The 24,254-nt window shown below is 39.6% G+C and overlaps 1 long non-coding RNA gene across 2 annotated transcripts in view; it reads right to left on the reverse strand.

Annotated features, from left to right (window-relative positions):
- LOC117312390 (uncharacterized) overlaps window positions 1-24,254 on the reverse strand; it is a 67,781-nt gene that overhangs the window by 35,766 nt on the left and 7,761 nt on the right. Inside the window, exons 1-2 of one of the 2 annotated variants that reach the window (XR_012331946.1) lie at window positions 11,300-19,418; window positions 7,160-7,248 (exon numbers count right to left, since the gene is read on the reverse strand). This is a non-coding gene — a long non-coding RNA (uncharacterized lncRNA). Of the gene's footprint in view, window positions 1-7,159; window positions 7,249-11,299; window positions 19,419-24,254 lie in introns of those variants that run through there. The other variant, XR_012331947.1, reaches the window with a different exon arrangement.

Consider the following 24,254-nt stretch of genomic DNA (forward strand, 5'->3'; position numbering starts at 1 on the left):
CTTTGCAAAACCATGTAACCTGTATGATTTTTTCTGGGGCACTCAGATAAAATATGTTTCTTATTTTATATCTCAGCATTGATGGGAATCCTAATCCCAGCCTTTGGGTGGCAGGCTTACCCTCACTTGGACAAATGAGGGTCCTAGGGCTTTAGCAGGAAACCCCGGGGAGGTGCCTCAGGTCCTCAGCTCCTCGTGGAGGCCCCTGAGATGCTCAATATTCAGGCCAGCATGGTGTGACAGGAGGTGACAGCTCTACGGCCCATAGCACTTAGTCTCTCAGCACTAGACTCAAGTTTGGGACCTTTGCCCTGACTGGGTCCAGGCTGCTTGCAGATGTCCGGTACCCTGGCATCCATGCAGTCCCTCTGCTGGAGGTCCTGCCAACTGTGTGCTGTTTGGGGGATAGAGCACATAATCCTCACCTCTCCATCACCCAGATCAACTCTCCCGGGGGTGGAGTTCTCGTCTCCACCCTGAACATCACCCTCTCCCCAGCCAGCCCCAGCTTTACTACCTGGTGTTGGAGGACACGGTGTTGCTAATTGTCCCCTGGGATAGTAAGTCAACGAGGCACACAATCCTGGGTTAGCAGGGTCACAGGAAGCATAACGGTCAACAGCAGGGGAGGGTCCCTGCCCTGGTTCTGTCACTGTATGACCTTAAGCAAGATTATTATTTAACCTCTCTGTGACTTGATATCAGTAAAATGGGTTTAATAATAAACTCACCACACAGAACTGTTTTGAGGATTAGACAGAGTTTTAAATGCTTGGAATTGGAAGAGGGGGAATGAATAGGCAGAGAACAGAAGTTCTTAGGGCAGTAAAAAAAAATTTAAAAAAACCCAAAAAGCGGATACCATAATGATGGGTACATGTCATTATACATTTGCCCAAACCCATAGAATGTACAACACCAAGAATGAACCCCACTGTAAACTATGGACTTTGGATGATTATGGTGTGTCATTGTAGGTTTATCAATTGTAACAAAAGTACCACTTTGGTGGGGGACGTTGATAATGGGGGAGCATTGGAGGGGAGGGGAGCAGGGAGTATATGTGAAATCTCTATACCTTCACTTCAATTTTGCTGTGAACCTAAAACTGCTCTTATAAAATAAAGTCTTAATAATTTTTAAATTAACAAACTCTTGGAACAATGCCCAGCATAAAGTATGCATTCAGAGCTAGCCATTATTTATTATTATTACTATTTACCTTTCTATACTGGAAGAAAACAAGACAGGTTATAAAACACAGTTCATTTCTTTCCTTTTAAAGGTATAATTCACATACAATAAAATGCACAAACTTTAGCTGTACTAGGAGGCCATCAGGATCAAAGCAGACATTTCAATCTCCCCAGAAAATTCCCCATGTCCTTTTCCCAGCCAACACCCCACCCACCCAGATACATTATCAGCATAGATTAGTTTTGCCTTTTCTTGAATTTAATGCATCATTTCTAAACCAGGTTATCCTGTCGTGCAATAAGAGGCTTCTCGGTAGCTAGATTTCCTGCGATCACATGTGTTTCCACTGGATATACTCAGAGAAGCAACATAGGAGAATGGCGTAGAGGGTTCTGAGCCTGACTTGAAGGGCTTCTGCCCTCCCCTCCATACCCCCTGCTCTTGGCTCTACCCAGCAGGGCAAGAACAGGGGCAGAAGCCACAGCAGAGCTGAGCCAGGCGGCCTCAGGCAATGGACCCCGTGCAAGCCTGTTAATAATTTTAACTCTTTTCACGTGCATGGTTTGTCTCACCTCCCAAATAAAATTAATTATGGAGACTTTAAAGGATTTTCAGAGGGAATCTTATTACTAACTGCACATTCGGCCTGACCAATCAATAGTCCCTTCATTTTTACATAGCAAGTGGGAGAGTAAAAGGGGTTTAAAAAAAGAAAAACTTCTTCCATTTTTCATTTCATCATCTCCAGCCTTGACATTTAATGAGTTCTCTGAAATATGTTCAAACTCTCAATCCCCACTGTGTGACCTTGAGCAAATTAGTTAACCTCTCTGAGCCTCACCTTTAGACTATCTTTGCTTTTCCCTCCACCTTCAATGCCCATCACCCTGGCTGTCCAGATGAGACACTCCTACTCATTCTACGAAACCCTACTGCATTCATAATGGGCAAGAGTTTGGCACGGTGATGAGAAGGCCAAACTTTAAAGTCAGACCATCCTAGATTGATATGCTGCTCCAGCACCTACTAGCTAGGGTGACTGCGGGCAAAGGACTTAAGCCTCAGTCTCCTCACCTGTAAAATGGTATCAGTATACATAACTCACAAATGGTTATGCAGAACAGGTGATAAAATGCATGTAAAGCCACTTACAAGGCTGGACACATGATGTGTGCTCAATACCTGTTGGCTATTATTGTCGTGCACTTATTTTTTCCACAACTATCTATGGAAAGTCTACTATGTGACAAACACTGTGTTTAGACAGAAGTCTCCCATGAGCCACTGCCCCTATCTAAACAACATCTCTCAACTCCCCTGCTTTATGTTCCTTCCATTACCTTGTGTGTCACATTATATGTTATATTTTGTGGCTCAGTGGACTCTTTAGAAGGCAGGGACTGGTCTTATTTGGCTTTGCACCCACAGAGCTTAGCATAGTCTGAAACGCTGGTGCCAGGAGTCACAGCACCCAGGAGGGCCCCTGGCAGCAGGTAATCCATGAACCCCTCGACTAGTGAAGGCTGAGGGCTGGAGAAGGCAGAAGCCAGATCTTAGAGGACCTTGCTCCATGCTAAGGAGCAATGAGGTTATTTTGTGGGGAAAGAGGTTCTTCTAGAATGTTCCAAGGAGAAGAGAGACACACTCAGACTTATATTCTAAAACAGATGCCTTGGGAAGCCAATAGAAGATGACCTGTAGGAGATTGTCGAGGCTGGAGGAAGCCTGTAAGAATTGGGAGGTGGCCCATGTCTGATTCTGTTCATCATTGCATCCCCCAATATCTCACACATAGGAGATGCCCAATAAATAGTTACTGAATGAACTAGGAAGGCATACTAAGAACCTGGACATCACTTAGGAGATGGCAGTATGAGTGAGAAACTATAAAAACCTAGACTAGTGCTGTCCGAGAGAACTTTCTGTGATAATGGAAATGCCTTGTAATGTGATGACCGGTAGACACATGGGGCTACTGAGCTCTTTAGATGTAACTATTTCCATTGAGGAACTGAATTTAATTTTAATTTAAATAACCACATGAGCTTATCATAGCCCAGACCCATACTAAGATTGGGACAGCATAAATGGAGAGGAAGTATCCCCCAGTGGATTTCTTATTTTGAAATATCTCAATTTCCAAGCTTTATGTAAGTAATATTTCTTTTTATACATTTTTATTCATCACTACACCAGTTAGGGTTTCTTAACATGCTGTAATTCCAAATAAAGATTGGATACTCCAGGCCCTGAATGATAATAACAGTTATCATTTCTTAAGTAATTGCTATATGACTACAGTGGCAGTAGAGGGTGGTGTTTGAGAACACAGGCTCTGGAGCGAGATGGCCTAGGTTTGAAAGTTGGCTCTGATTATACAAACTCCCTGTTTCCTTCTCTGTAAAATGATAGTATCTATGTCATGACATTGTTATAGGATTAAATTGTTTGATACCTATAAAAAGCCTAACACATAACTGCTTAATTCATATGAGCTATTTTTTGTGTTTTACATACATTATTATCTCATTAATCCCCTCAATAACTCTCCAAAGGAGGTGTTATCATTCCCATTTTGCAGGTGAGGAAACATGGTCAATGAGGATAATTATAAATAATCCACTGTTATACTGATAATAAGCACTATGACCAGGGATCAAGCCCAGGCTTATCTAACTCCAAAGCCCTGAACTAAAACAAATGGACAACAGATATGAAATTACAGTTTTCTTGGACATCAGGCAGCACAGAACAGTAATCCATGGAAAAGGATAAACAAGCCCTTTAAGTGCCCCAGCTTACCCCTTGGAGAGAATTTCCAGGCTGCAGTGTAGGAAGGGGAAAGATAGGAGAAGCCTGGCAGTATCTCTGATTTGAGTTGATAAATCTGGCAGTCCAGGGAGGCCAAGAAAGCTAGATCTTGCAGGACAGAGTACCAGAAAGTAGAGAACTTCACATACACAAAGAGAGAGAGAGGGAGGAGAGAGAGAGGAAGAAGAGAGACAGAAAGACAGACAGAGGCAAAGAGAGATAGAGACAGAGAGAGAGCTCTGAAGATCTATGCAAGCTCTTCATGAAATCTTCAACTGATTATTGATACTTTTGAGGAAACCTGAAGCTGGGAGGATAAATGCTCTAAAGGAGCACAGGGATCATTACCAGGACTCAGAAAGAGCCAAGAATAGTTTGTTTCCACAGTCTTGCCCATCATGGAGCATCAGCTAGAGTGGTTAGAAAGATACTGCCTCAGTAGTAAGACCTAACATCTCCTCTAGTCCTACCTGACAAGGTTTACATATAATCTTTGAAAAGATCAAACTGTTTCCACATAACTGCATCTCGTAACAAAGCTCAAGAACGTTTACAGGACTACAGATGTTACTATTAGCATCTAAAAAGGTAAAATTAACAATGTCTGGCATGCAATCAAAAATTACCAGGCATGAATGGATCACAGATCTAAATGCAACCTAGACGACCTTGGGTATGATGATACCTTTTGAGATACATCAAAGACACAATCCATGAAAGAAATAATTGATAGCTAGACTTTATTAAAATTAAAAACTTCTGCTCTGTGAAAGACATTACCAAGAAAATTAGAAGAAAAGCCACAGAGTGGGAGAAAATATTTGCAAAAGACACATCTGATAAAGGACTGTTATCCAAAATATACAAAGAACTCTTAACAATAAAAAAAAAACAACTATAAAATGGGCCAAAGATTTCAACAGCCACCTCATCAAAGAAGACACACAGATGTCAAATAAGCATATGAGACGACGCTCCATATCATGTCATCAAGGAAATGTAAATTAAAGCAACAATGAGATACCACTACAAACCTATTAGGATGGCCAAAATCTGAAACACTGACAACACCAAATGATGGGGAGGATGTGGAGCAGCAGGAACTCATTCACTGCTGCTGAGAATGCAGCGTGGTACAGCCACTTTGGAAGACAGTTTGGTAGTCTTTCACACAACTAAACATACTCTCATGGTATGATCAAGGAATCACCCTCCTTGGTATTTACCCAAAGGAGTTAACTTATGTCTACACAAAACCCTGCACATGGATGTTTATGGCAGCTTTAATCATAATCACCAAGCCTTGGAAGCAACCAAGATGTCCTTCAATAGGTGAATGAATAAATGAACTGTGGTACATCCAGACAATGCAATGCAATACTATTAAGCATTAAAAAGTAATGAGATATCAAGCCATTAAGGAATCTTAAATGCATATTATTAAGTGAAAAAAGCCAATCTTATAGGGCTACACACTGTATGGTTCCAACTATGTCACATTCTGGATAAGGCAAAACAGTAAAAGATCAGTGGTTGCTGGGGGTGAGAGGTAGGGAAGGGAGAGAGATGAACAGGCAGAGCACGGAGGATTTTCAGAGCAGTGAAAATACTCTGTGTGATATTATAATGGTAGATACATGCCATTATATATTTGTCCAATGCTATAGAATGAACACCAAGAGTGAACCCTTAGGTAAACTATGGACTTTGGGTGATGATAATTTTCAATGTAGGTTTATCCTTGGTGAAAAAATGCACCGTTCTATTGAGTGATGTTGATTATGGGGAGGCTATGCACTTGTGGGAGGCAAGGTTATATGAGAAATCTCTGTTCCTTTCTCCCAATTTTATTGTAAGCCTAAGCTGCTCTAAAAAAATAAATATTTATTTTAAAAAATTACTAGGCATGCAAAGAAGCAGAAATGTATAACCCACAATGAGGAAGAAAATTAATCGACAGAGACAGACCCAGAAATGACACAGATGGTAGACTTAATAGACGAGGACTTTAAAATCTTAAAAGCAGCCAAAGGGGAAAAGAGACATATTACATACAAAAGAACAAAGACAATAACTAGAGCATACTTCTCACTGGAAACAATGCAAGTGAGAAGACATTGGGGCAACATCTCTAAAGTAGTAAAAGAAAAAAGTATCGATCTAGAATTCTATACTTAGCAAAAATATTGTTCAAAATTTAAAGTGAAATGAAGTCTTTCGAGTGCGGCCTCATTGCCTCCAAGTTAGTAAATGTCCAATAGCTTTTGTTTCATCACTCAATTGATATTGATTATATTATTTATATTATATTATAATATATATTATATTTATATAATATAATATATATATTATATTTATTATATCAATATTTATTATACCTGTGATATAACAGACACTAAGTGAGGCACTGAATTACAGCAAAAAATAAATTATAGAATGTCCCCGGAGTCAAGAAACGCCAGTCTCTTTTAACTCCCAAAACAACCCAGCAAAGTTGACATAGATATACTCATTTTACTAGTAAGCAAACCAGTGGTGGAGCTTGGATAGCAAACTAGGTCTTTCTTACTCCTAAATCTACATGCATTCCATTAAAAAAATTAAAATAACATGAGCCGCATAGCAGAGGGAGATCAGCTCAGTGCTTTGTGACCGCCTAGAGGGGTGGGATAGGGAGGGTGGGAGGGAGGGAGACACAAGAGGGAAGAGATATAGGAACATATGTATATGTATAACTGATTCACTTTGTTATAAAGCAGAAACTAACACACCACTGTAAAGCAATTATACTCCAATAAAGATGTAAAAAAAAAAAACATGATCCAGAACTGACTGACCTACACAGACAGCCATTTCTGCATAAAGGTATTCACCAATTCTTTGAAAAAGGAATTGAAAATAAGTATTTCTCAAAAGTCCACTGCGTCATAGTCATTACATAAAATTATCCTTACACTGGCTGTATTCAGTTCTTGTTCCAGACCGTGGGGATGGAAATTCTCAACAAACCGTTTTAAAGTCATCAAAGAACATCTTGGATATTATTGCAGATAGAAAATATAACCTGCATAGCTATGGTATAGAGTAGCCATTAAGAGCAGAGACTCTAAAACTAGGATTCCTAGGTCAAAATCTTGGCTGTACTACTTACCAGATATGTGACCCTGGGCAGGTTATCTTCATAGCTCAGTTTCCTCTTCTGAAAAGCGGAGGTATTGACAATCGTATTTCCCTCATAAGCTGTATTAAAGGTTAAATAAGTTAATACGTATAAAGCATTCAGAATAATACATTACATGTAGTCAGCATAACATAAGCATTAGCCAAAATATTATATCCAGATTGGTATATGTCTATACCTAGATTGGTGTATTATACCCAGATTGGCATAATGTTATATACCTCAATTGCTGTCTCACCAAGATCCTGGTGCTCAGAAAGAGTGACTGAATAAATCAGTAAGTGAATGAACAGAAGTTGCTTTCACAAGGAGAGTTTCTGGGTAAGGGGCAAAATGCGTTACCCTTGCACTGGCAGAGATATACTATGTCCACCCCCAGGCATGCACATAAGCAGGTAAGTTGTTGAACCGTGAGATCTGAAGGGACCTCAGAAATCAACTGTCACTCACATAAAATCCAGTTTAGATTTTTAAATATCTTGCTTATAGAAGCTCAACTCTGAGTTCACTTAACCGTGAATGAATATTTTAAACATTATTTTCTAGAGTGCCTCAGATTTCTTTTAAGTGGCATCAGAGGAGTAACTTTCAATTAATACTGAATATGTAGAATGGAACTGCTTAAGATCAATATCCACTTTTTTCCTTACTTTATAATTAATGGAGTGACTGCTCTGCTTTGGCAGCTACAACTTACTATGCAAGTGGGGAACCCCTACAGGGTGAGAATGGGAGAAGCAGGTGACATATACTACTTAAACAATACAGTAAGTACTTGAGAGTCTTCTCATTTTCCTGAGGCTTTTTTTGAAAGCTGCTGCCGCTGCTCCATTTTTACTCACGTTGCTAAGAACAGTGATTTAAGCATTATGAATTTGTTTTGCAATGAACTGAGACATGATTGTTGCAGTTTTTAGAAATGTTTAAAGAGGAAACCTCTTGGCTGCTGTCAGGGCACTAAAGGAAGCTGTGCTCTTTGGAGCTGCCCTAAGGAGCTGGCAAAAAAAGGGCCAAGGGGAATGTATGTTATAACCTGAAAGAGTAGAGGAGAATGGAAAATGAAACTTGCTTCTGGAGCATCAAAGGTGTAGTCAGAAAACCTAAGTCCTACTCTGGAACGTGGGTATTCACAGTTGGTTTTGCCTACCCAGCAGCCATCTTTAATCTCCCTTAGAGTCCCTCATCTCTTGTTCTCAGCTTGTGGATTTCCAGTGGGACTGATCATGCCCATCCCAAGAATGACCACATAATTTATCCTTCAAACTGGGGTATTTTTGGTTTGTTTTTTATAGTGGTATTTTTTTTAATATCTTTATTGGAGTATAACTGCTTTACAATGGTGTGTTAGTTACTGCTTTATAACAAAGTGAATCAGCTATACATATACATGTATCCCCATATCCCTTCCCTCTTGCGTCTCCCTCCCACCCTCCCTATCCCACCCCTCTAGGTGGTCACAAAGCACCAAGCTGATCTCCCTGTGCTACGTGGCTGCTTCCCACTAGCTATCTATTTTACATTTGGTAGTGTATATATGTCCATGCTACTCTCTCACTTCGTCCCAGCTTACCCTTCCCCCTCTGCATGTCCTCAAGTCCACTCTCTACGTCTGCATCTTTATTCCGGTCCTGCCCCTAGGTTTCATTAATTTTGTATCCTGCTACCAAATTCATTGATTAGCTGTAGTAGTTTTCTTTAGCATCTTTAGGATTCTCTATATATAGTATCATGTCATCTGCAAACAGTGACAGCTTTACTTCTTCTTTTCCAACTTGGATTGCCTTTATTTCTTTTTCTTCTTTGATTGCTGTAGCTAAAACTTCCAAAACTATGTTGAATAATAGTGGTGAGAGTGGGCAAACTTGTCTTGTTCCTGATCTTAGTGGAAATGGTTTCAGTTTTTCACCATTGAGAACAATATTGGCTGTGGGTTTGTCATATATGGCCTTTATTAGGTTGAGGTAAGTTCCCTCTATGCCTACTTTCTGGAGGGTTTTTATCATAAACGGGTGTTGAATTTTATCAAAAGCTTTTTCTGCATCTATTGAGATGATCATATGGTTTTTCTCCTTCAGTTTGTTAATATGGTGTATCATAATGATTGATTAGTGTATATTGAAGAATCCTTGCATTCCTGGGGTAAACCCCACATGATCATGTTGTATGATCCTTTTAATGTGTTGTTGGATTCTGTTTGCTAGTAATTTGTGGAGGATTTTTGCATCTATGTTCATCAGTGCTATTGGCCTGTAGTTTTCTTTCTTTGTGACATCTTTGTCTGGTTTTGGTATCAGGGTGATGGTGGCCTCGTAGAATGAGTTTGTGAGTATTCCTCCCTCTGCTATATTTTGGAAGAGTTTGAGAAGGATAGGTATTAGCTCTTCTCTAAATGTTTGACAGAATTTGCCTGTGAAGCCATCTGGTCCTGGACTTTTGTTTGTTGGAAGATTTTTAATCACAGTCTCAATTTCAGTGCTTGTGATTGGTCTGTTTATATTTTCTATTTCTTCCTGGTTCAGTCTCGGAAGGTTGTGCTTTTCTAAGAATTTGTCTGTTTCTTCCAGGTTGTCCATTTTATTGGCATATAGTTGCTTGTAGTAATTTCTCATGATCCTTTGTATTTCTGCAGTGTCACAAACTGGGGCATTCTGGAGACTAAATTTTTTAAGATGACAATTACATAATTTTTGAAATATTTATTTACTGACCAACAAATTGCTTTTCTTCAATTGGTGGACCTATAAAATTGTCCTATTCAAAAACTGTTTTCAAAAGTAAATACTTTATTTTTTAAATTTTTATTGAAGTATAGTTGATTTACCATGTTGTGTTAGTTTCTGGTGTACAACAGAGTGAATCAGTTTATACATACACATATATCCACTCTTTTTTAGATTCTTTTCCCATATAGGTCATTACAGACTATTGAGTAGAGTTCCCTGTGCTACACAATAGGCCCTTATTAGTTATCTATTTTATATATGGTGGTGTGTATATGTCAATCCCAATTTCCCAGTTTATCCCTCCCCCTAGAGTCACAGATATAGAAATATTTTCTAAAAAGAAAATTTGTGACCATTAGAGTAAAATGGGAGACATTTTCTTTATGTTGATTTTCTGAACATTCAAAGTAACAGGCAGCATAATTATTCTTTACACATTGAATACTTCAGTTTCTTAACCATATCTGTCTCTAGTAAAATGTCAAAGTTATTTTCTAAATAATTAACAGTTTTATCATTTTTAATGTTTTCATAAAATTGCCTGTCCTATTTTTCCAAATTGCATTATATGGTTAATCAGTTTGAAGTTGTTGAACACTTCAGTTGACACTTGTCTGTAGATACTGATTATTAGTGGGCAGCTAAGAAAAAAGGTATGTCCTGATATTCTGAGGGTTTTTTAAATCTAACACTAACTTAATTATAAAAAATTGGGTTGTTCAGTTACTCAAACAGTGTATGTACAAAAAAACTGTATAAAATTTCACAAGTAAAGCTCTATTTTCATTAGTAGAATATCACAGCTTATTTGGATGCGATTTTGAATCATGTATACAATCAAACAATTCTGAGTAAAAAATTTGCTCCATGGTTTCATAAGTTAGTAAAAATATTGTTTTACCTTGACATTGTGTGGCACCAAAAATTGTATTTCTCTTACTATGTTAAGACAAATCATTTTATTTTTAATGTTGAACTTTTGAACTTAATTTACAACAAGAGTCACCATAATATCATATGATTCACCTTCATTAAAATAAATTTCCAAATTTATTTAGTTTCCAATAATTTGGGTAAAAAATTCAAACCATTACAGAAATTAACTAATTTTCTATTTGAAGCATCTCAGGACATGGACATAAAGTTAGCACCACTTAACTCTTTGCAAAGTTCTTTTATTGGAGTCAACCCATTAACAGCTATCGTATTACTTTTTCTATTGCACGGGAAAACCTGGAAAAAAAGATGAGCAAGTTTCGTTTAGAAGAGAAGTCACTTGATCTAAATGAAGAGCCATGCTTCACAGAGTATACGCAAAAGCACCTATGGCCACAGCACACATCAATTCATCATTATTAGCCACAATATTATTAAAATAACTACTAACATTTGAAGTAGATTCTGATACTCCAGCAGATTTGTACCTCTGGTCATCATGTAGTCAGGGAAATATTATGGCCCCCACTGTGAATGATAAATGTCAACAAATATCTGGTACAAGTTAATCTTCATTATCAACTTTCTTGAGAAATGGAAATTCATTTTCTAACTTTTCGTTAAACATTCCCTTTAAGTTCATTGTTGTTAAAAGAATGTAAATATCATCGTAAAACAGAAAAGTATTACCTGACAATGAAATAAATAGTTGCAGATTCCACCACACAATAACTGAAAAAACCACAGTAGCAAGATCATGCAGATGACTCTCTGTGCTATACACACGCTTCCTCCACATTACTTCACTTAAACCTCACTTATAATTTCATTGATCCTGCCAGCTGGAGGCCTGGCACAAGCCACAGCACTTCTGTCTGGTACCTATAAACCACCTGACCAGCAGGGACAGCAGCCTGGAATACTTACCCCACTACCACCCAAGACCAAAAAAGTTAGCAAGCCCTGGCAGCTCCTCTCCAAGCATCCTGCTTGCAGTCCTTGAGGGGGTGTTAGTTATTTTATGTTAGAAAAGGCTCAAGACTAGAGAATCATCATGACTGGGTGCCTTTTAAATTTAGCCATGGGCTAAAGTCAAAAGTCTGTTCACTATATATGCTTCTCTCACACAACTAGAGGAGTCCGTGGTAAAAAGTAGAAGTGCAAAGTGGAGATCTACCAAACCCATTTTTTTGGTCACTGTTAATAATATTTTATTAAAAATAAAGAAACAAGGATAAATGCTAAACCGCTTAGGAAAGCCAACAGGTATAAATCTGGGGGCCATCTCATGCAAACCAGAACACATAGAGGTGGGCACAGCTTCCAGCCTATCAGAACACTGCAACCTCTGGGTCACAGTGATTGGTTCAAAGTTGAACACATGACTCTTGTTGAACCAGTGAGAATGAGCTCCAGATGTTCTGCTGGAAGTCTCAGAAAAGAGCTGCTTCCTCTCCACTAGGGTTGCTGGGCTGGATCTGTCATCTTGTCACCAGTAGAAATAACCTGCCTGAGAATAAAGCCAACACAGAGAGGCAGAGCCACCTGATTCCTGATGATGTCAGTTGAGCAGCGGGTCCAGCTCTGCCCAGAAATAGATGAGACTTAGTCCTAGCTTTCATGAAGCTAATTATATTCTTAGGAAAACAAGTCAAACCAGGAGTCCATTCACAATTTAAGTTGATCATTTTGCGCTAAAGGTCATTAGCTTTTTATGATAAAATAACCACCCAGGCGAGGTATTTAGTAGCATCAGAGATCACCATGGGCTGCATTGGTGGGAAAAGGCTGCACGGAGAAGGTAAAACCTGAACCAGACTTTGAAGAGAGAGGAGCAAGAAGAGAGGACAGAGAATAGCCTGAGCAAAGTTCAAGGCAGGAATGAAAATGGCATTTGTGAAGCCATCTTGCTATTCACACAGTGACTTTCATAATGCAGCTATAACTCAAGGCCCACTTTAAAGGCCTGAACAGTTGAAAGGGCCAAAGAGATGGTCAACAAGTATCAAATATCTACCTAGCGCCTATTAAGTCCAAGCAACTCTACTGGTGCCATGTAGAAAAGAAAAGAAGAATGGAACAAGATCCTTAGTTTTCAAGGAACTTAAAGAATTATTGATATAATCTATAAATTTTAAAAAAATTAATTCAGAATCATGTAATACTTCGCACATCCAAACATGAATAGGTGCAATGCTGTAAAGAAGTGCAGCTTATCCATTCTGCCCATTCAGAATCTTGAATATAAATGATAGGCAGGTCACTCTAATTCCTATCCTTTCCTTTAAACATCCTGGCATGGCTCTTTTTCAATATTTACATTCTGAAGAACAATGAAGACAGTAGCTGAGTAAAAGTAAACTCATCAATGAAATGATGATTACACACAGTTTCCTACATAGTTTTCTTGAGCTTATTTATATACAACTAAATGACCAAAACAGAAATATTTAACTATGGTGCAATTCTGGCTTTAACTACAATTCTCCTTATTAGGGAACTATTTCCTTAGGGAAAAAAACGTCCCTGTCCTGATCCAATTGTTTGTGTTCCTTGTTCAACATTTTTCAAGGACCTTCCTTTAATTCCCATGTTTACTCATATGTCAGGCTACACTGGAAGGATGGCTACATTGCACAGCATTTCACCAGCTCGTTGAGAGAAATTCTCTGTTTCTCTCTCGGCCATTGCTCACAGGCTTCAGCATCCATATTTCTAAGCTGCAGCTATTATTACCACTGATTTGATACCACATAGATCCATGTAATGGTGGAAATAAAGGAGGCTCATATTTCTCCAACTATACTCTGCAACATTTCCTGCTGCAGTGGCCACTTTCTCCACGTTGTGACATCAAATATCGGGCCAATAATGGGTTTTCGTTATATATATATATATAAATTCTAATATATATGTATATATATACACATATATATATGTTCTAAACTGTTCTCAAGATCTCAAAAGGCTTCCACTATTTTGGAGGGAAAGGAAAAACAAACTACTGTTATTTACTGGGTTATTCTAGCAAATACTCCCCACCATCTACAAGTATCAGAGTTTTACTGTCTACCAATTTACTGTTCAGTTATTAGGGCAATATTGGCACTCGTTAGGGTGATATTGGACTTCCAATAATAAGTACCACGTCAATGGTGCAAACAAGAAATGCCATAGACGTCTACAAAAAGAGAAATCTTACTCCAGGGGTAGCTGTCCGTTCATTTACTCATCTATCGATTCAGGGAATATTTATCGATAACCTGCCACACGTCAGGCACAGAGTTAGGCACGGTGACGAGCCAGAGACATGACTTCTGTCATCATGGAGCTTGTAGTTTAGGTAGAGACATGTACAGGAAACAGTCACACAAATAGAGAGATCATTCAAAGTGTTATAAGTGCTGTGCAAAGTGCTATGAGAAAGGGCAACCAGTATGGGGAAGGGTTTAATTTAGATTTGGAGAGAAGTTAGGACTTGATTGAGCTATAGGCAATAATCAAGATTTATCATGATCAAAGGAGTATGAACTAAAAACTAGGTTATCTAAATATTGGGGCCCTGTAAGAGGGTGTCAGACAACCAAAGACAATTATGACGACTTCTAGGTCCCAACAGGTGGTGACCCCTAGCAGGTCACAGGACTAGGGTGTCACAGATGAAGCCCTTCCAGAAGCTGGTGGCTCATCCCCTCTCTGACATAGGTTTGCTATTCAACTTCTCAGATTCACTCCCACCTGTGAAGTCCCCCAAACTATGATGGTGGCAAATCTCATTAGTTGTTTTAATAACAGTATTTGGGATACAAGTAGTCCCATCCAGGGGTCTTGTTGACTAGCACAGCAGTGGGTAAGAATTAGGGAAGTCTTGGAGTGAGCCTCGGTTGGTCAGTCACTTAGCCCTACTGGTCAGTCACTGAGTAATGACCCCAGTGTTCTTGCACCTGTTGCTGAGCCTGGGGGAGAGAACTAGTCAAGGTTGGCATTTTCTCAGCTCAGGAACAGCAAAGAGTAAAAGAGTAAAGGGGAAATGAGCATCCAGGGCATAATTCTAAACTATCCCCTCAGCACCCCTCCTCTCAATTAAACCAAAGGCAGAGTTTCTTTACTGCAGGATTTCTCCATGTCTTTCTTAAAATGCCTTCGTTTACTGTGACTCTCCAGGGAAGAAGTATATTATGCAATATTTTCTAATCTCTTATGACTAATGTGATAGATTGCAAAATTATTTGCCATGTTTCCATTTTCCCTCCCTGAAGGAAGAATATACATCTCTACACTGATGAGCTCAAGTATGACCATATGGCTTGGTTTGGCCAGTGCAATGTGGATGGAAGTGACATGTTATCACTGCCTGTAGCCATGTCTGTGCAGAAGTCTTAAAAGCCAGCTCATAGCTCCTCTTGTGTCTTCTCTCTACCAGGACAGTCATCAATATTCCAGAAACAGTCTGCTCCAATTCCTGGGTCTTGAAGTGAAGATGACACAGAGCAAACCTTTAACCATTCCATATGGACATGTAGTATGAGCAAGAAATAATGAGCCTGGGAATTCCCTAGTGGCACAGTGGTTAATAATCCACCTGCCAATGCAGGGGGCACAGGTTTGATCCCTGGTCCAGGAAGATCCCACATGTCATGGAGCAACTAAGCCCATGCGCCACAACTACTGAGCCCATGTGCCTAGGGCCCGTGCTCCACAACAAGAGAAGCCACTGCAATGAGAAGCCTGCGCACCGCTACGACGAGTAGCCCCTGCTCGCCTCAACTAGAGAAAGCCCGTGCGCAGCAACAAAGACCCAACGCAGCCAAAAATAAATAAATAAAATAAATAAATGTATTTTTTAAAAAAAAGAGACTTTGCAGTGTAAGCCCCTGAGGTTCTGTAATCATTTGTAATCAAGGCATAACACACTCGAAGTGTGGTTCTCAACTCCTGTGAGCCCTCAGACGATTTCAGTGTATCCAAGAAGTCAAAACTATTTTCATAATAATACTAAGGCATTGTTTGCCTTTTCCACCATGTTGACACTTACATTAATGATGGAAAAGTAATGGTGGGTAAAACAGCTGGTCCTTATCACAAATCAGAGCAGTAACACCAAACTGTACTAGTATTCATGGTATCCTTCACCCCCATGCACACATAGTTTTAAAAAATACAAGTTTCACTTTATCACTTAATGGAGCAGAAAAAAGGACTAATTTTATTAAATCTCACCCTTGAGTACACATCTTCTTAATATTCTTTGTGATGAAATGGAAAGTGGGCATAAAGCTCTTTTGCTGAATACCAAAGTACTACGCTGTGTTGTGAGGAAGGGCACTTGTAATTGTTTTGAGTTGCAAGCTGAATTAGTCACTCTTTCATTTAAAAAATTCTTTTTATTTGAAAGGATGACTGACAAGCTATGGTTATTCAGACTTAGTCAATTGTCAGAGATTTTTCTTGCCAATAATACACTTCAGTGAATATTAGAATTCAATTAATATTAGAACATTAATGTTAGAATATTAGAATATTAGTATTCAAGTGAGTATTTGAATTTTCTTAAGCTTGTATCTGTCACTGTGATCTTGACACTTTTCTATAAAGATTTTTTTCTGATGAGATCGGTGGTAATATTAATGAATGTGGTTTTCTGATATTGTATAATGAAATATGTCGCCACTTGGAAGATCGGTATAACTCAGTGAGCCAGTATTTTCCAAATGACCAATTTTGAAATTGGAAATGCATGGGTAAAAGACACTCAAAGTACAAGAGAGATCAATGAATTTTAATTTCAGATTTCACATTGCAACTAACCTCTTGAAAACTACCACTTGTTGAATTTTTATGTTGCATCAGAGAATATCCACAATTATCTTAAATACTCCCGCCTTTCCAACTATATATCTGTGAGAAGCCAGATTTTCTTCATTAATTTCAAACTAAACAACATATCATAGGAGACTGTAGAAGCAGATATGAGAATCCAGCTGTCTTCATTAAGCCAGCTATGAAAGATATTTGCAGAAATATAAATCAATTCTACTCTTCTCATTAACACTTTTGGTTTGAAAACTATAAATATTTTTCAACATGATTTAACATGTAATGAATGAATGGGCTTATCGTTTTAAAGGAATTAATAAATACATGTGTTTAAGTTTTGTTTTACTTTTATACGGTAAGTAAAATAGATACAACGTACTTGAACAAAAGCTCTTTGGGGTCTTCAATAATTTTAGGAGTATAAAGGGGTCCTGAGAATCAACGTTTAAGAACTATTGCTGTGTAGTCAAGGTCAAGAGCCATGAAGGAGACAGAAGCCACGGGAAACTTGAACAGGGAAAGCTTAACATAAAAGTTACTAACCATAAAGGATTTTTCAACATAATAATGGAGTAACTATAAAAATGAACCAAGAACTCTAAATAATGCCCTAGACCAAGGAAGAGTAATGAAGGAAGGACAAAATCTTGCAAGACAGGGCCTGTCCCCACAGCTGGGATTCAGAGGAAAAGCTGTGGCTGAAGCACACTGGATGGCCAAGAAGGCCTTGGGCTAGAGCTGGCCCACAGTCTCAAGGTGAGCAGGAAACACCCCTCCAGAGAGCAGAGGGGCAGGCTGCAAGGTTGTCCGGGCAGCAGGTAGCACAAACCCTGAGTGCAGAGTGTCTACATCAGGACGACTGTGTGAGGCGATCACCAGGCTCGTCAGGGGCTGTGAGCTTGCTGGGGAACCGCATGCTCTGGGCTTGCAGCTGGGGAATGAGTGCTGCTGACAAGGGTGCATCAGAAGCAAGAAGAAACAAACGCAAGAGCATCTCCTTCTTCCTGCAGTGACTCTCCTGCGCTCTCTACTGACAAAGCTGAATATCACAGCCGCTACAAAGGAGAATTACTGAAAGCTCCATGACAGAGCTAGTAGTAGTCAGGGTGAATTCGGAACTGAGAGTGCTGACTTAAAACACACCACATAAACCCTTTTTATTTCATCTATTCACAGTTCCAAAAATAATGTTCTGGGGACCACAGTTTAAGAAACATTGATCTTTGTATATTGTAGGTTTGTTCTGAGCCTCGTATCCCCCTTGTACGTATTCGTTATTGTGGAATTCCAAAATTCGCTTGTCAACAACCACATCTGGAAAGCACACTGCTTAGGAAGGCTGCCAAGGGCCAACAACTGGGTGCGTATACGTGTGGGTTAAATTCTACAGCAAGATTTTTTTTAGTGCAGAAAGCAAAAAAGATCTGATGAATCATTAATAAGGGCGATTTAGCAAAATATATCAACAAGTTCTTGCATTCAGTGACAATGATTTTCCCATTAGTCCAGATCTCTGGTTACATTGGCTTTGAAAATGGCCAACTTGCACAACTCCTGCACTAGTGTTTCCACAGCATAGAAATAAAAATCCAAAAAGCTAGAGATACAACACTGGCTGTTCTTCATTTCTCACAGAAAGCTGTCAAGGTCTATTTCTCATCCTTCAAGCACTAGCTCAAACATATAGTCTTCCCACCATGCCCTCCGGCCCCCTCACCCCATCAATGAATCTCTCTCTCCTCTAGACCCTGGCTTTCTGTGTTTATGCCTCCATTGAAGCACTTACCCAGGCTAACCTGTTTTGCAGCTAGTTATGTCTGCATCTTTCTCTCCCACTGCACTGTGAGTTCCTCCAGGGGAGGGTACATGCCTCATTCATCTTTGCATCCCAGAGCCAGACATCTGACTTGATGTGGTAAGCCCCCAACCCATACATGTTGAGCCAAATTTGTTCACTTCGAGTGAATGAAGGACAGGAGCTTGAAGTCTCCCGATTATCATTCCCAGCTTGAAAAGGAGCCTGGCCACAGACAGGCACTCAGCTGCTTTCTGCTGTGAGCAATCTTCAAGGCATTTTGAAAACAGTGGTCTTCAGGGGGATTCTTCTGAGTTGGGCAAAGAGTACAGAATTTATTTGAGAATTCCAGAAAGCAGAAAGTCTATACGGTAATTCAAAACCCAGAAGAAATAATCAGGCACTATTTAATGCTGTAATTCTCTTGCAGCTTATCTTGATTCATTGCTTCCATTCTTCTCACCTCCCACCTCAAGCCTTGATCCCCCGTAACATAAGACAGGACTATTTGTCTGGATATAAGATATTTTGTTGATAGCATAGAATGCTCCCAACCCTATTAAAAACCCTCCTAAAGAGTCTCTGCTGGTCAAGATCAGCTGGATTATGAGGCAGTAACAAATATCAATAAATTTCTGGGCCTTAACACCTTAATAGTTTATTTCTCACTTTTGCAAAGTCCACTATGGGTCCAGGCAATTCTCCAGGGCAGCTGTGACTAATGCATTAACTCAATGATGCAGGTGACTCACCCGGTGCCTCTGAGACAAGGTGAAGAAGAGAGAGCATGGATATTTCATGTCTGCACGTCCTTTGCTTTGACTCAGAAGTGACACATGCTGTTTCAGCCACAGCCCCTCGGCCAAAACTAGACAGGTAACCCCACTAATAGGCATGAAGGCTGGGAAGCGCTGTCCTCTGTGGACCCAGGAAGGAGAAGAAACCAGGTATTAGTGAGCTCTGGTGCAATCTACTTCCAAGGCTTCACAAGGACTTTATATGTTAAAAATGTGCAAGTGCCCTTCCTATCAAGCCTGTTCCCCTTGTGAACCTCTACACATAACTGGCAGAGGGAAGGCAGAGGGAAGAGGCAGCTTGCTTCTCTCACCTTTGCCTTCTGTCCTAAAACACACCTAAGAAGCCAGGAAAGTTGTCCTCAGCATCTCCTGAATCAGACACTGCAACTGCACAGAACGGAAGGAAGAAGTGTATCCCCCTTCTTTTCTCATCTATGATCTTATTTACCTGGAGTCATGTTCCTGTAACAGAGGGGTTCTAACCAGCTGGGTAGTTAGAAACAAAGCAAGTAGTCGAATAATTGCCCCTTCCAGGACATATGGCCTTGAAGAGTTCCATGACCAGGAAAGGAAGAAAGAATTAAGTTTGAAAGGTTTCAGCTTTCTTTCCAACTTCAATAACTAATTTTATTTTAACGTTATACCCTATTTTGATTATTAATATCATAACTCAAAACCTCCAATAAATATTCATAAATACTTACAATATACCTGACTGCATAAAAAGGAGAACCACGCATTTTTTGAACAACTATGATGTTCCAAGTTTCACAGTCTATGCCCTTTACAAATAATAAATTATTATATCCTTTGCACCACACTTTGAGGTTGTCATGTTTGCTCCCATTGTAGAGCCAAATAAACTGTGGTTCAAAGAATTATGTCGTTTGTCCCAGATGATGGCTGGTAATAGTGGGAAAGGGGGATCTCAACCCACATCTATCTGGCTCATAATAAGGGAATCCCACATATTCACTTCAAATTAATTAGAACTTAGAAATTGTTGGCTTACAGCCTGATTTTTAGACTTTATATACTTGAAAAGTATAATCAAGAGATTATTCATTCACTGGAATAACTAGAGTTCTATTTGAAATTTGAAAGAATGTTAATCATCTTGTTTGTGTACTATTCATTATGCCATGATGATCTTTTCAACTACATCAAATTTCCTTTCTCTCAAATAACTCACTGAACAGAATGCAGTTCTACTATATGGTCCAGAGATGCCATGTAACTCCAACCCCAGGATTAAATGAAATCATGCTCACTTAACAAAGTGTCCATAACAAAGTAAGCAGTTTATAAAAAAGATCAACTATTATGTTATTTGGCAAGGTTGTAGAACATTGGATACTTATCTCATATAATGAGTAAAAATCTGAAAATAATAAAATCCTAATACTCTGGTAGAAGTATAAATATCATAAACCTGATAGAACTGAGATGTAGATGGAGATCATTATACATGTGTCTAAAGCAGCAAGTCTTTAGCTTCAGACTCATGAGCTTAACATAAGCAATGGTGGGTTCAATTATGGAAGAGCAAAAACAAATTTAGAAACATCCTGAAATGTTGGAAATGTATTGGCAAAATTCCAACTAAAGGACAAGATGTAAATAATATTGTTGGACTTTTCGAGAACAAACCCTCCCTTATACTAGATAAGCCTGATGTTTAGACTTTCTTACATTTGATTTTATACCCATTTTCAGTAGCCACTATACACACTCTTCGGATAATGCCAGTGTGTAGTTTTGTACTGTGTCCCAGCATCCAAAGCAGTACCTGGCACACAGTAGGCTCTCAGCAGATATTTGATGAATAAATAAATGACCAGATCTACATAGGAGAAGAGATGTGGCAGTGAGAGAAAAGTATTTCAAAAGGTGGAGCTGATCTCTTCTTGGGGAGAGAACTGCCTGTTTTTTGGATGATACAGTGATGGGACTTTTATTTCTGGCAGGATGGCAGACGAGGTACTTTGAACTACATTTCCAATGAAGAATCACTAAAATGTGAAATGAAATCTTTAAAAAGTATCTTTTAAATGCAACACTAGGTCGGGCTTCCCTCATGGCGCAGTGGTTAAGAATCCGCCTGCCAATGCAGGGGACACGGGTTCGAGCCCTGATCCGGGAAGATTCCACATGCCGCGGAGCAACTAAGCCCGTGCGCCACAACTGCTGAGCCTGCACTCTAGAGCCTGTGAGCCACAACTACTGGGCCTGTGTGTCACAACTACTGAAGCCCGCGTGCCTATAGCCCGTGTTCCACAAAGAGAAGCCACCGCAATGAGAAGCCGGCGCACTGCAACGAAGAGTAGCCCTCACTCGCCACAACTAGAGAAAGCCCGCGCATGGCAACGAAGACCCAATGATGCCAAAAATAAATAAATAAATAAAATTTATTTTAAAATAAATAAATAAATAAAATGCATCATTAGGTAAGCTGCGACAGATGTAAGGAGTGTATAGAAACAAACGGGACAAAAACAGGAGGTAATTGAGCTCTAAAACTTTCACTGAAGTTTTCTGCTGCACCCCACAGACCCTGAACTTTCCTGGGTGATGGGCTGGAAAGAAGGAGTGGGAGGCAAAACCAAGTCTGCTCAAGGTGGCCAATTATTATTTTTACCCCTTTCTAATGTTGGCTGCATATAAAGCTACATATAAAGCTGGTACTACAAAGGGCTATAACTCACTTGTAGAGAAGAACTTGAAATTAATTTGTTGTTCAGAAGGGGAGTATCTGAAAGGGGGGAAGGTGAGTGGAAGGTCTTAGAGTGAAACCCAGACTCTGTGACCCCTCTTCCCATTGGGTGATGAAGCCTACTTGCTTTCAGATGTTTTATCCAGAATACCTCCAAGCTCCAAGTTCATGTGAGGTTTCTTCCCAATTCAGTGTTTTAGTTCAAGGATTAAAAAGTAGAGCAGTGCACTCATTTTAAGGAAACGGCTCATCTTTCTTTACTGTATCAACATTTGTTTTCCTTCGCTTAACCACGAATATGGAAAATGGTCACCTGCTCAAGAGTCTCTCTACTTTATAGAAATCTGCTGCCCTTGATTTTGGTGTGATTTGGTGAGAATAGCACATTTCTTGGAGAAGCCACTGGTGACTGGCTATGATGGTCATTAGGACATCACACAGGGGTTTGCTGTCACATTCAGGGTGTGTTGAAAACTCAGCCCTGGGTTTGACAGACACTTTCAGAGTACTGGAGAAATTACATCTCTTCATATTCAAACCTCAGTATTCTATTGATGCCTCCCAGGAACAAGGGGTGCGATTAAAGTTTCTGCCAAAATAATCAACTTGCTATAAACAATAGAAGAGGACATTGATATGCCAGTGAGTGAGAGGGAAAACAAAGGAGAGGAAATGGATTTTCAAAAGGCACCAAGAAAAAACAGAGCATTCAATTCAGTTAGACTCTACAGAAATCTACTGAACATCTACGTGTAGGTCACAGGACAGGACGAGGCCTGGGCGTAAAAAAAAAAAAAGAAAGACCAGATAACATCTGGATGCACACACTCCATTCTAGTGCCATAGTCAGTGCTTCTAACAATCCAACCCACATTTTTGTAAATGTCCTTATTGAAATATAGCTGACTTACAGAAAAGCCCATGAGTGTACAGCTCTATCAATCTACACAAGGTAACCCCTACCTGGATCAAGAAACAGGATATTACCAAAATTTATTTGCTGCCTTGGTTGTCCTCTGATGCCTTCAAACAGCTGTTTTTGTAATGTTTCCAGCTTGGCTATTTTTGCTATTGGCAGGGTTAGTCTCTTATCAGCTAGCTGCGCCCTCATCCTTCAGCAGAATTTCATTATGTACTACTGAATTCTCGCAAAACCCTGTGAGGTGGCATCATTATCCTAATTTTCAATTTTAGGATACTGAGTTTCAGAGACACGCACTTTACTCAAGAACACCAGCTGGTAAGTATCAGAGCCAAGGTTTAAACTCCAGGATTGACTCAGAGCACATGCACTTAACCACGATAGTACAGTGCTTTTCAAATAAGACACAGCCTGTGCATTAGAAGCTCACAGTCTTTAAGATATATTATAATATTACATGTAAATTTGGGTACCAACTTCTTTCTCTATCATATGCACATATATATTCTATACAGATGAATTACACAACATATATTGTCTCATTTAACCATACAGTGTATTGTCTCATTTAAGCACTGTAACAACCCTATGAGGCAGAAATTATTCTTCATGTATTATGGTTGTTAAGCGACTTTCCTAAGCATGTCACCAATAAGTAGCCTGACTCCAGAGCACTGGCCCCTCCCAGCTCTCTGTCAATCACCCGTCCCTCACCCACACCACCCATGTAGTCTATGGATGTCTGTGGAATAAAAGAATGAAAGATGTCAACACTCACTGGTGACTTAAGTTGACAATAAAACAGGACAATACCGTCGTTCTGAGATCATTCACAAAAATGGAATGGGATGTGCTTAAATGTCAGCCCCAGTGAGAAGAGACAAAACCCCTTGATCGAGTTGCCTTCTCATTCTTTATCAGCAACTAGGAACTGGCGTGACCTATTTGTCTTGATGCAACCCTCTTCTTACAGGTCCAATCGATGTCATTCTTTAATCTAAGAAGGGACGCATTCAGAGAAGGGAAACTAGCAGGTTCCTGAAGGCCAGCTATGTGTGTGCAGGAAACTATCAATACAGTTCATCATTTCATCCCCACAAAGAACCTGTAAGGTAGGTGTCAGTGCTCCCATTTTACAGATGAGAAATCTGAGAATCACAGGGGTGCAGTCATGTGTCCAAATTCACATAGATAGAAGCGGAAAGACTTGGGAATTGGATTCTGCCATCCACTTCAGAGTCACATTCCACTGTAGGTCTTCCCCACTGTTCTGGAATCTTAAGGTCTTCAAAGGCAGTAACTGTCTTGAATCACCAGGAAACCACACAGTGCTGGCACACAGGAGGACTGACCAGTTACCAC

Source organism: Tursiops truncatus, chromosome 5 (assembly GCF_011762595.2).
Source record: "Tursiops truncatus isolate mTurTru1 chromosome 5, mTurTru1.mat.Y, whole genome shotgun sequence".
Lineage (NCBI taxonomy): Eukaryota > Metazoa > Chordata > Mammalia > Artiodactyla > Delphinidae > Tursiops > Tursiops truncatus.